The sequence below is a fragment of the Eleutherodactylus coqui genome, chromosome 5 (assembly GCF_035609145.1).
Source record: "Eleutherodactylus coqui strain aEleCoq1 chromosome 5, aEleCoq1.hap1, whole genome shotgun sequence".
In the NCBI taxonomy this organism is placed as follows: Eukaryota; Metazoa; Chordata; class Amphibia; order Anura; family Eleutherodactylidae; genus Eleutherodactylus; species Eleutherodactylus coqui.
Window position 1 is genome coordinate 274,428,004 of NC_089841.1, and position 13,244 is coordinate 274,441,247.

A 13,244-nucleotide genomic window follows, 5' to 3' on the forward strand; every position below is an offset into this window, starting at 1 on the left:
GTCATAAATAGAGATGAGCGAACGTACTCGTCCGAGCTTGATACTCGTTCGAGTATTAGCGTGTTCGAGATGCTCGTTACTCGAGGCGAGCACCACGCGATGTTCGGGTTACTTTCACTTTCATCTCTGAGATGTTAGCGCGCTTTTCTGGCCAATAGAAAGACAGGGAAGGCATTACAACTTCCCCCTGCGACGTTCAAGCCCTATACCACCCCCCTGCTGTGAGTGGCTGGGGAGATCAGGTGTCACCCGAGTATTTAAATCGGCCCCTCCCGCGGCTCGCCACAGATGCATTCTGACAGAGATCAGGGAAAGTGCTGCTGATGCTGGAGCTGCTATAGGGAGAGTGTTAGGAGTATTTTAGGCTTCAAGAACCCCAACGGTCCTTCTTAGGGCCACATCTAACCGTGTGCAGTAGGGTGGAGGCTGCTTTTTGCAGTGTTGCACATTTTATTTATTTTTTTTTGTATATCGGCCGTGCAGAGCATTGCGTCCTGCAGTAATTTTACATAGTCCAGGGCCAGTAGTGGTGAGGCAGGGACAGAAGACATATTTAGTGTATATAGGCAGTGGGCCTTTCCAAAAACATTTGGGAAAAAAATCTATTTGGGCTGCCTGTGACCGTCCTCAGTGTACTGGGTCTCTGCTGGGGGTAGTTGTCCTAATTCATACACAGCCAGCTAAATGTTACAGCAGGCTTGCGCAAAATTCTTTCCTGCCTCTGCTGTGCGTTCCGTAAGCGAAGTCAGCCTCCAACCACAGGCCAATAAGCGGCACATTTAATTACAGCATTCTGTTTCTGCACTACTGGTAATACACCATGCTGAGGGGTAGCGGTAGGCCTAGAGGACGCGGGCGAGGACGCGGAGGCCCAAGTCAGGGTGTGGGCACAGGCCGAGCCAGTGCGGTGGCCAGGGGTAGAGGCAGGGCCAGACCGAATAATCCACCAACTGTTTGCCAAAGCGCCCCCTCGCGCCATGCCACCCTGCAGAGGCCAAGGTGCTCTAAGGTGTGGCAGTTTTTCACAGAGACGACCGACGAACAGTGGTGTGCAACCTTTGTCGCGCCAAAATCAGCTGGGGAGCCACCACCACCAGCATGCGCAGGCATATGATGGCCAAGCACCCCACAAGGTGGGACGAAGGCCGTTCACCGCCTCCGGTTTGCACCACTGCCTCTCCCCCCAATCCAACCCCCCTCTGAGGACACAGGCACGAGTGCCTACCGGCCTGCACCCACACCCTCACCTCCGCTGTCCTCGGCCCCATCCAGCAATGTCTCTCAGCGCAGCGTCCAGACGTCGCTAGCGCAACTGTTTGAGCGCAAGCGCAAGTACGCCGCCACGCACCCGCACGCTCAAACGTTAAACGTGCACATAGCCAAATTGATCAGCCTGGAGATGCTGCCGTATAGGCTTGTGGAAACGGAGGCTTTTAAAAGCATGATGGCGGCGGCGGCCCCACGCTACTCGGTTCCCACTACTTTTCCTGATGTGCCGTCCCAGCCCTGCACGACCACGTCTCCCGCAACATTGTACGCTCCCTCACCAACGCGGTTACTGCCAAGGTCCACTTAACAACGGACACGTGGACAAGCACAGGCGGGCAGGACCACTATATCTCCCTGACGGCACATTGGGTGAATTTAGTGGAGGCTGGGACAGAGTCAGAGCCTGGGACCGCTCACGTCCTACCCACCCCCAGAATTGCGGGCCGCAGCTCGGTGCTGGTATCTGCGGCGGTGTATGCTTCCTCCACTAAACCACCCTCCTCCTCCTCCTCCTCCAACACAACCTCTGTCTCGCAATCAAGATGTGTCAGCAGCAGCAGCACGTCGCCAGCAGTCGGTGTCGCGCGGTGTGGCAGCACAGCGGTGGGCAAGCGTCAGCAGGCCGTGCTGAAACTACTCAGCTTAGGAGAGAAGAGGCACACGGCCCACGAACTGCTGCAGGGTCTGACAGAGCAGACCGACCGCTGGCTTTCGCCGCTGAACCTCCAACCGGGCATGGTCGTTTGTGACAACGGCCGTAACCTGGTGGCGGCTCTGCAGCTCGGCAGCCTCACGCACGTGCCATGCCTGGCCCACGTCTTTAATTTGGTGGTTCAGCGTTTTCTGAAAAGCTACCCACACTTGTCCTACCTGCTCGGAAAGGTGCGCCGGGTCAGCGCACATTTCTGCAAGTCCAAGACGGACGCTGCCACCTTGCGGACCCTGCAACATCGGTTTAATCTGCCAGTGCACCGACTGCTGTGTGACGTGCCCACACGGTGGAACTCTACGCTCCACATGTTGGCCAGACTCTATGAGCAGCGTAGAGCTATAGTGGAATACCAACTCCAACATGGGCGGCGTAGTGGGAGTCAGCCTCCTCAATTCTTTACAGAAGAGTGGGCCTGGTTGGCAGACATCTGCCAGGTCCTTGGAAACTTTGAGGAGTCTACCCAGATGGTGAGCGGGGATGCTGCAATCATTAGCGTCACCATTCCTCTGCTATGCCTCTTGAGAAGTTCCCTGCAAAGCATAAAGGCAGACGCTTTGCGCTTGGAAACGGAGGCGGGGGAAGACAGTATGTCGCTGGATAGTCAGAGCACCCTCATGTCTATATCTCAGCGCGTTGAGGAGGAGGGGGAGGAGCATGAGGAGGAGGGGGAAGAGACAGCTTGGCCCACTGCTGAGGGTACCCATGCTGCTTGCCTGTCATCCTTTCAGCGTGTATGGCAGGAGGAGGAGGAGGAGGAGGAGGATCCTGAAAGTGATCTTCCTAGTGAGGACAGCCATGTGTTGCGTACAGGTACCCTGGCACACATGGCTGACTTCATGTTAGGATGCCTTTCTCGAGACCCTCGCGTTACACGCATTCTGGCCACTACGGATTACTGGGTGTACACACTGCTCGACCCACGGTATAAGGAGAACCTTTCCACTCTCATACCCGAAGAGGAAAGGGGTTCGAGAGTGATGCTATACCACAGGACCCTGGCGGACAAACTGATGGTAACATTCCCATCCGACAGCGCTAGTGGCAGAAGGTGCAGTTCCGAGGGCCAGGTAGCAGGGGAGGCGCGGAGATCAGGCAGCATGTACAGCGCAGGCAGGGGAACATTCTCCAAGGCCTTTGCCAGCTTTATGGCTCCCCAGCAAGACTGTGTCACCGCTCCCCAGTCAAGGCTGAGTCGGCGGGAGCACTGTAAAAGGATGGTGAGGGAGTACGTAGCCGATCGCACGACCGTCCTCCGTGACGCCTCTGCCCCCTACAATTACTGGGTGTTGAAGCTGGACACATGGCCTGAACTCGCGCTGTATGCCCTGGAAGTGCTTGCTTGTCCTGCGGCTAGCGTCTTGTCAGAGAGGGTGTTTAGTGCGGCTGGGGGAATCATCACAGATAAGCGTACCCGCCTGTCAACCGACAGTGCCGACAGGCTAACACTCATCAAGATGAACAAAGCCTGGATTTCCCCAGACTTCTCTTCTCCACCAGCGGACAGCAGCGATACCTAAACAATACGTAGGCTGCACCCGCGGATGGAAGCATCGTTCTCTCTCACCATCAAAAACGGGGACATTTTTGCTTCATCAATCTGTGTATAATATTCCTCCTCCTCCTCCTGCTCCTCCTCCTGAAACCTCACATAATCACGCCGAACGGGCAATTTTTCTTAGGCCCACAAGGCTCAGTCAAATAATTTTTGTAAACAATTTTTATACGTTTCAATGCTCATTAAAGCGTTGAAACTTTCACCTGAACCAATTTTTATTTTAACTGGGCTGCCTCCAGGCCTAGTTACCAATTAAGCCACATTAACCAAAGCGATTATTGGGTTTCACCTGCCCTCTTGGTTGGGCATGGGCAGTTTTTCTGAGGTACATTAGTACTGTTGATACACCAATTTTTTGGGGCCCTCGCCTACAGTGTAATCCAATTAATTTTTTGCCCACCTGCATTAAAGCTGACGTTACCTCAGCTGTGCTGGGCACTGAGTTGTAACTGCATGTGTCCACTTCTAAAGAACCCCAGTCTGACTGGGGCATGCAGTTTGGGCCGAAGACCACTTGCATTTAATCGGACGTTACCTCAGCTGTGATGGGCACTGCAATGGGATACATTTATGTACAGCCGGTGGGTTCCAGGGAGCCACCCATGCTGTGGGTGCACACGGAATTCCCATTGCGGAGTTGTACCTGCCTGTGACTATTTATAAAATACCGCGGTCTGACTGGGGCATGCAGACACCTTGACAGAATGAATAGTGTGTGGCACATAGGTTCCCCATTGCTATGCGCACGTGTGCAGCTCCTGATGACGGTGGCACAGGATTATATTTCTCATTGCCTCTGTACAGCATTGTGGGCTATCGCCCCGCCCCTTTTAAAGAGGGTCGCTGCCTAGCCGTGCCAACCCTCTGCAGTGTGTGCCTGCGGTTCCTTTAGCAGACGCACTTATAAATAAACATGAGGGTGGTGTGGCATGAGGGCAGCTGAAGGCTGCGCAGGGACACTTTGGTGTGTGCTGTGGACACTGGGTCATGCGGGGGGGGGGGGGGGGTTGGGCAGCATGTAACCCAGGAGAAGTGGCAGCGGAGTGTCATGCAGGCAGTGATTGTGCTTCGTTGGAGGTAGTGTGGTGCTTAGCTAAGGTATGCATTGCTATGAGGGCTTTTCAGAAGTAAAAGTTGTTGGGGGGGGGCACTCTTGCCGCTACTGTGGCTTAATAGTGGGACCTGGGAACTTGAGATGCAGCCCAACATGTAGCCCCTCGCCTGCCCTATCCGTTGCTGTGTCGTTCCCATCACTTTCTTGAATTGCCCAGATTTTCACAAATGAAAACCTTAGCGAGCATCGGCGATATACAAAAATGCTCGGGTCGCCCATTGACTTCAATGGGGTTCGTTACTCGAAACGAACCCTCGAGCATCGCGAAAATTTCGTCCCGAGTAACGAGCATCCGAGCATTTTGGTGCTCGCTCATCTCTAGTTATAAACTTTTCCGTGCGAACAACATGTAAACACCTGCATTAAATGGACTTGGGCAAAGCCGCGTATATCAGCGAGTAGCATTATAAAGTGCTGTTTTCTTTTCGCATGTAATATGTGATAAAAGCCGTTCGGATTGTGCTTGTTGGATGACAGAGCCCCTTTGTTGCACAGATTCGTTACACTTGTGTCATGTACTTTCGGATTCCATAAGAACTCAAAAACCTATGTGTTGCAAACGAGGCTTCACATTGACTCGACTAATATTTTCCATTTCTAGTCCTACCCCGATGTCTTTGAAGTTTGATACTCACTGTTTTTCCCGAAGAGAACAAAGCACTTGAGCAATAAGTGTGTGCTGCTCGTCTGCTCTTTAATAACCCTAACCAGTTCTGAGATTGGAAGCTGACGTTTCTCTAGCTCCAGCCACGATGTCTTCGCCTGAGGAAAGCAAGCAAACCATCAGAAGGAATCGAAGGACAAAAGAATACACAATAAACTGCAGTCCCCTTATCATGAACTGAACTCTAGGAAAGGGACCCATACAGATTGTGGTTTCATCTGTTTTAACATGTTGTAGACCATTAAAGGGGTTGTCCCGCGCCTAAAGAGAAAAAATTATTTTTGCCCAGTTCCCCAGTACCTATAAAGGAATACTGCTGCCCGGTTTTATTAAAAAAAAATTCCCTTACCTGAATCCCCGTTCAGCAACTTTAAAAAATCTTCTTTCCAAGATGGCTGCCGCTGGTCTTCTCCCATGGTGCACCGTGGATGTTCTTCTGCTGTCTGCGCTCCACTGCCGATTCCAGCCACCTCATTGGCTGATCGGCACCGTGTGACAGGGGCGGAGCTACGCGATGACGCTGAGAAAGGGGAGGAGCCAGGACGCAGCTCGTGAGCCCGGACCCTCCAGAAGAGGATTCCTCTCTGCGCAAGCGCGACTGTTTCGGCGACCAGAGGAGAAGTTTGGTCGTCGCCATGGAGACGGGGACACCAGCCCCGGGAGGGGGTAAGTATATAACTTCTGCACGATGTATATTACAAAGTGCATTAATATGGCCATACAGAAGTGCTGAACCCCACTTGCTGCCGCGGGACAACCCCTTTAATAGTTACAGTCCGGATGGTGCTAAGTACCCAGAGTACTGTATATGAAGAGAATATGCCTAATCTTGTCTACAGAAAAACAGAAACCTTGATGGTCAAACCAATGATGTGCCATATAATCAGTGGTACAGTGCCAGGTAGTCTTGGTTCTGGGACTGGCTGCCAACTACCGACCCATCTCAAATCTCACCTTCATCTCCAAACTACTGGAACGCTTGGTTTACTCCCACCTTATAAGTGATCTCTCACAAAACTCTTCTTGACCCGGTCCGGCTTCCGCCCTTTACACTTGACAGAAACCGCCCTTATAAAAGTGTCAAACGACCCCCTGACAGCTAAATTGAGGGGCGACTACACCCTACTGATCCTCCCTGATCTCTCCGCAGCAATTGACACTGTTGACCACAAGCTCCTCAGTATGCTTCGCTCCATCGGCTTAAAGGACACTGCTCTCTCCTGGTTCTATCTGACTGCTCTCCTCTTCCCCTTGCTGTTAGGGTCCCCCAGCACTCGGTCCTCGGCCCCCTCCTCTTCTCAATCTACACCCCCCCCCCTCCTATTGGACAGACCATCAGGAGATTTGGCATTCAGTACCATCTCACACAGTTATACACCTCCTCCCATGACATTGCAGCAACATTCTTCCAGAACGCCACCGACTGTCTGTCTGCTGTCTCTAACACTGTCCTCTCTCTACCTAAAATGGAACCTCTCAAAAACTGATCTCGTGGTGCTTCCACTTTCTGCTAACCGACCTCATCCTGACATCTCCATCTCAGGGTGTGGCACCATAACTCTCAGCACGCCCGCTGTCTTAGGGTTATATTTGACCTCGATCTCTCCTTATATCCAATCCATAACCTGCTCACGGACCTACTGACTGCAATCCCTGCTAGCCATTATAAACCGCTCCTGCAGTCATACCTAAATATTTGACCATTGTCTATGTATATAGCATCCCTCACACTCCACCCCCCATACTGTGCACATCTCTAGCCCTTTACCCTCTGTATCACCCCATTACTTGTAGTATGTAAGCTCGTTGGAGCCCCGCACCCCTATTGTCTCCATCAGCTGATTACTATGTAACCGTGATTCTGTAATTTTTGTACTTTTGTCTCTCTGTATTCCCCGTCTATGTAAGCGCTGCGGAATATGTTGGCGCTATACAAATACAGATTATTATTATGCCCCCCTACATCAAATCTCTCGCCCGAACATGTCAGCTGCACCTCAAGAACATCGCAAGAATCCGCTCTTTTCTCACTGTAGACTCGCTAAAAATGCTCAATCGCCCTCAACCACTCCCGGCTTGATTATTGCAACTTGCTGCTGATCGGCCTCTGTGCCAGACTCTACCCTTTCCAATCCATCCTGAATGTGGCAGCCAGGCTGTTTTCCTGCTCAGCTGCTACTCGGACGCCTCTGCCCTGTGCCGGTCACTGCATCGGCTGCACGTTAACTAGAGAATTCAATTCAAACTCACTACCTTCATCCATAAAGCCCTCCACAGCACCGCACCGCCCTACATTGCCTCCCTCATCTCAATCCACCACCCAGTCCGTGCCCTCCACTCCGCCAACTAAATCATATTAAGCGCCCCTTTAATTCGAACCTCTCATTCCCGCCTCCCAGACTTCTCCAGAGCAGCACCAGTTCTCTGGAATGCGCATCCCCAAACTATCTGGGTAATCCCTAACCACACAAAACTTCAGGCGTGCTCTAAAAACGCACCTCTTCAGGGAGGTATACCATATCCCCTAAACAAAACCCCTCTGTACCCACCCCCTCCTGATAACATGCTCCCTGACTTACTGACTGCAATCCCTGCCAGCCGCCATCAACCGCCCCTGCAGTCACACTGATTCAGCCACTATAGGACCTGACCATTGTCTGTGTATAGTATCCCTCACAATCCATCCCACCATACCGTGCACATCTCCAGCCCCCCATACCGTACACATCTCCACCCCGCCATACCGTGCACATCTCCAGCCCTTTACCTTCTGTATCCCTCATTATCTGTAGTATGTAAGCTTGTTGGAGCAGGACCCTCACCCCTATTGTTTCCAGCAATTGATTACTATGTAACCGTGTTTTTTGTATATTTGTTTATTGTTTCTGTTCTCCCCTGTTTTGTGTTGCCGCTTTATACAGATTATTATTCCACAAACGGGTCTGAAACAAGTGGATCTTGGCTTGTGTAGGGCTCTCTGGCCGGTAGTGTCCTCGCTGCTGAACACAGTACTGGCCAGAACGTCAGTGTGACGTCATATACACTATTACAGCGGCCTGAAGCTAACTGACGTGTTTCTGAGAGCTCGGGCTCCTCCGTCAGGGATGCTTCTGGTCTCTGCTGCACCAATGTTTATGCCCCTCCATGTGCATTGCCTAACCACATCTATTGCCTTACTTTGTCCTTCATTAGATCATTTCAACAACCTGCCATTATTGATACTAAACAGTAAATTAAATGAATGCCTTTTGTGGGTGCGGGTTTATGCACTTTGATCTAAAGTAGCCCCCTGCATTCTGGCCTTTGCATCTCCTCTTCCTTTGAGAACTTATCGAGAGTCTATTCTTAAACATGTAATCAGTGCAGCTAGATCCGGTATCCCAGCTCTCTGGAGGTCCACAACTTCCAGATCGGTTTTCTCATTGGCTGTATAAGGTCGACAAGATAATGAGGATGGAGGAGCTCACCGCATTGCTTCGAGATACACATGCCTTCTTTGCATCTTCTTGGGTTCTTTCTCAAGACTGCTTTCTACAAGTCTATTCTGGATCAAACTAAGGTCAAAGGTACAAGACTGGGTCAGATCCTGCATGCGGTATCCCACAGCGGAATCCGACCCGCTGTCTGGCCGGTGGCTCCTGCATACCTATCCAGATCTGTCTTGGGGATGGGCCAGCCGGCACATGCGCATTACAGATGACGCTGCGCCGTCGCTAGGCGATAACACGAATTCCACAGCCCGTCAGCAGTGATGGCTGTGGACAGACCGCGGATCGGACAGCTTCCATTGACTTCAATGGAAGCCATCCGCACCAAAATAGAACTTCCTGCGATTTCCCCCCCCCCCCATAAGCAGAAAATCACAATTTTGCACGGAAGTGTGATTTTCTATAGCATGTCTATGGGCAGTATTTGCTGCAGAATCCAGAGGCGGACGACCGCTCCGGATTCCACAATGCAAATACGCCCATGTGCATTGGGCATAAATAGTTTGTTTCTTCTACCCCTTCTCCGCTTTTTTTTCTTCTTCTTCACCCTTTGTTTTAGGGTACCTTCCCACGGGCTTATTTGTGTGTGCAAAATACGCAGAGAGTAGAACCCGTTGATTTGTGCTGTGCATGCGCATTTTGGACGCGCAACAAAGAGCAGCATGCTCTACTTTTCTGTGTATTTGCACACCAAAGGTTTCCACAGAAGTCAATGGGGGTGCAGAATGTGCGCGCAATACAAATCCTCCGTTTGCTATGAAGCCAGGCGAAGACGTACCCTGTTTCCCCGAAAATAAGACGCGTCTTATATTAATTTTTGCTCCCAAATATGCGCTACGTCTTATTTTCAGGGGGTGTCTTATTTCGCCGCGGCAAATCCGTCTGTGGCCGCTAATCCCTCAATTGGCCAGCTTTGTGGACGAAATTTCTCAGAAATCTCGTCCACATGGGACAGCTAATCCGTCACTGCAAAGCTGGGAGAAGCCGGTGTTGTGGTGTGGATTCACCGGCCATAGAAACGGAAAAGTGTGCAGCCAGGTCACTTCAAAACAAGCAGCTGAGTGCCGTGGGTTTTGAAGCAGCGCTTTCCCGGCAGAAATCTCGCTGTTTATCGCTGTGGCCAAACTGCGAGATTTCCGCTGGAAATACGCTCTGTGAGAACCCAGCCTTAAGAATCACACACAGGGTGCCTGACTCACACACAGAGCCATAAAAAAATAAGGGCTGTAAAGTAACGTACCTGTCTGCAGACAGAAGTTCCTGTATCACTTGTAAGCAGGGATGGTATTGCAGCTTCCGGCCACCAGGGGGAGCTCATCACAGCAGACATGTACAGCAGGAACAGAACGTACAGTATGGACTTTTCCAGCCAGCAAGGGGAGCTCACAACAGCACACTTGTACAGCACAGCAGGGACAGGATAAGAGCAGACTGTCTGCAGATCTACCTATACATCTGGAGGTAGGAGACAACGGGGATGGCAGCAGGGGACAGGCCTCTTGACTTGCCTGCACACTTTACTATGCCTTACTATCGGGGGGTGCCTTATATTTGGGACTTCTGCAAATTTCAGGAGGTGTCTTATTTTCAGGGGGTGCCTTATTTTCGGGGAAACACGGTAGCTAGGGAAATCTGTATTCACCTAGCTGTATAGTGGAGGGCATTCTAGCTGTGTCTGCACTGTTCTCTATAGTGCTGATGCAGGCACAGCTGCTCCCGGTATAATACTTTGTGATACGTCCGCCGAGAAAAAGAAATCCTCTCTTATAGTCCAGATATTGACCTGATCATTAGATTAAGCAGAAAAATCTGTCTACTTAACGGGTTTCCAGGATTAGGAAGAGGCCTGCTATGCTATGACCATATCCTTCTATAAACCTTTCCCTCTTGAGGTGCCTGCAGATCTTCGCAGGGTGAATCTCTGTTGGAGCCCCCTTACAGGAGGGTCTGCTGCTCTGGGGACTTTTGAACTGTTTTATGCTTTTAACGAGCACCAATATTACCTCATTTTGGTGGATCCATTTAACATTCAGAACTCTGAATGATTAGACTGACCTCTGTTCTTACTTACATTTGACCTTTGTTCTCCAGGCATCTTTTGGGAGGGTAATCCTTTCAGTATGATTTTGGGGAAGGAGCCTGGATTGGTGACACTGAGCTGCTGTTCTCTATCACAAGTACATTGGCCTGGATTTGTGATTTCCACCAGGTTTACCTGGCGTCGCCCCTTAGATTTTTTCTCCCAGCTCTCACAGTTCTGTAGTGACGGCAGAGAGAAGCTGATCGCTTCTGAATCCCTATGGATCGGAGGCTGTTCTCCACGACTGACATATTTCCTATGCGGTCTTTGCTCAGAAAGTTGTGATGTAGAAATCGGGCTCTTCTCACTTGGTAAATCTTGTGGATGTGAATAGATTTCTCTATTTGATCCTTGATCTGAAAGTGAAGCTCTAGAAATTGAATCGGATTCATTGTCTGCGTCTGAAACCTCTTCTTCACGCTGGTCAATAACCTCTCTTAAAACTGGCCGGAGGTCGACTGTTATCCTGCGAACTATCGGTTGCTCTTGCATAACGGGTTCAACGGCTGCATCACATGGAACCTCATGGGCGGAGCTCAAATGATTCTTCTAAAGAGAAAACATGCAAAATAGAAAGGTATTCAGTATATTTACTTAGACGCTACATGGGTAGTGAAGGTACATTATAGGATATCCTGCTGTGGTAGCTGGAGCAGTCCTCTCCTTTCGTTACTTCTACCTATGTCATGTACCTCTATGCTGGAAGCGCTGGTTGAGGACTTGTACTGCACTAGGGCACATTGCACCACTATGTCACTGTTCATACATGGAACACTTTATATCTTCCTATCATGTTGTGAACTTTAAGCCTGGCATATTAATTCCACCGTCTATATCATCCATGCTCCGGCTAAGTTTTCCCCATAATGGGAACCTTTTTTAATGTTGGTCATAGAATATTATGGAACTTGTGAGCTTACCACCCCTGATCTCCGAATCTGTGACCCTAAACAATTAGAGATTTATGTCACCTCAACTAGATGCGCATTATTCATTTAGAAACCTTTCTTTAAAGTCTTCTGTTGAAACTTGGAGTGGAATTAGGCGAAGTTTTGTTTTGGTACCACTGGGGTAGTCCAGCTATAAGTTTTCTTTTTTGTAGAGGGTGTCATGTTTAAACTTGAGTGATCACTGGCACCATCAAAGCTGCCGGACTGAAACATTCTTGCAATCAGTGTTCATGCTGGGAATAGGGTCTCAGATACAGATATTGCTGGTTGTTTATTCACAAGTCTGGGTAGTGATCACAGAAATGAGCAATTCTGGTGGTTGTGTGATCGTACCTATTTGTAATGAACATACGGAAAGTTCTAGCAGGATTTCTTGGTGGAATTGCATCACAAGTAAAACTACTTCCAACCCTGAAATTTAAACAAGTTGAGTCAAGCAACACACTGTCAAAAGAAAGTCTAGCACTTAGAAGGAGTTGTCGGAACTCGAATGAAACTTTATGGGTGGGTTCACACAGGGCGGATTCCCGTCGGAAATCTCGCGGTTTGGCCGCAGCAAAAACCGCAAGATTTCCGCCGGGAGAACCGCGGCGGCTTTGAAGCGGCTCGGCCGCATGCTTTTCCGTTGCGGCTGGCGCTCCCATAGAGGAGAGCGGGGCCGCGACGTAAATAAACAAAAAAGGAAAGGTAAACAGACCTGCTCAATCTTTGGAAACCGCGGCTGCGGCGGCCGCAGCTGCGGTTTCAACCGGATTTACCGCAGCGGATTAGCCATCCCGTGTGGACGAGATTTCTGAGAAATCTCATCCACATAGCTGGCTAATCCCGAGATTAGCGGCCGAGGGCGGTTTTGCCGCGGGCGGATCTGCTGCGGCAAAAGAGTTTACAAAGGCAGTATAGGTCCAAGTATAAACTTGAGAAAGACTTAACTGTATGGACCGTAAAGCTAATAATATTAAAAAGTAACTTTTATTAGAAATAACTAAAATAAGGAAAAGAGAAAAACAAAACAAACAATTAATAAATCGTATAAGACGATAATGAGAGCATTTGCCACACATAGATGGAGACCAATCGGGTTAGAGTCGACCGGTACCGCTCAGCCCGCAAAGTCAAAGTAAAGCAGTATGCTGTCAGCCCACCACCAGGACTGACATGCTGCCGGTTTTTTTCATTTATTTATTTTGATTTCAATTTTTCCTGGGACTTTAGATGTAGGGTTTAGTTTATTCAAAAGACTACTGCAGATAGAAACTACCTAGTATAACCTGCACAGCATCTGGGTATCTTTAAAACCATTTAACCCCTTATGGCTATATCTGTGCCTAAATCTTTAGATGCAGAGTTTTGCTTTATCTAGAAGTTTACTGCAGCTAGAATCTACCTATAGTAACCCGCACAGCACCATAGTG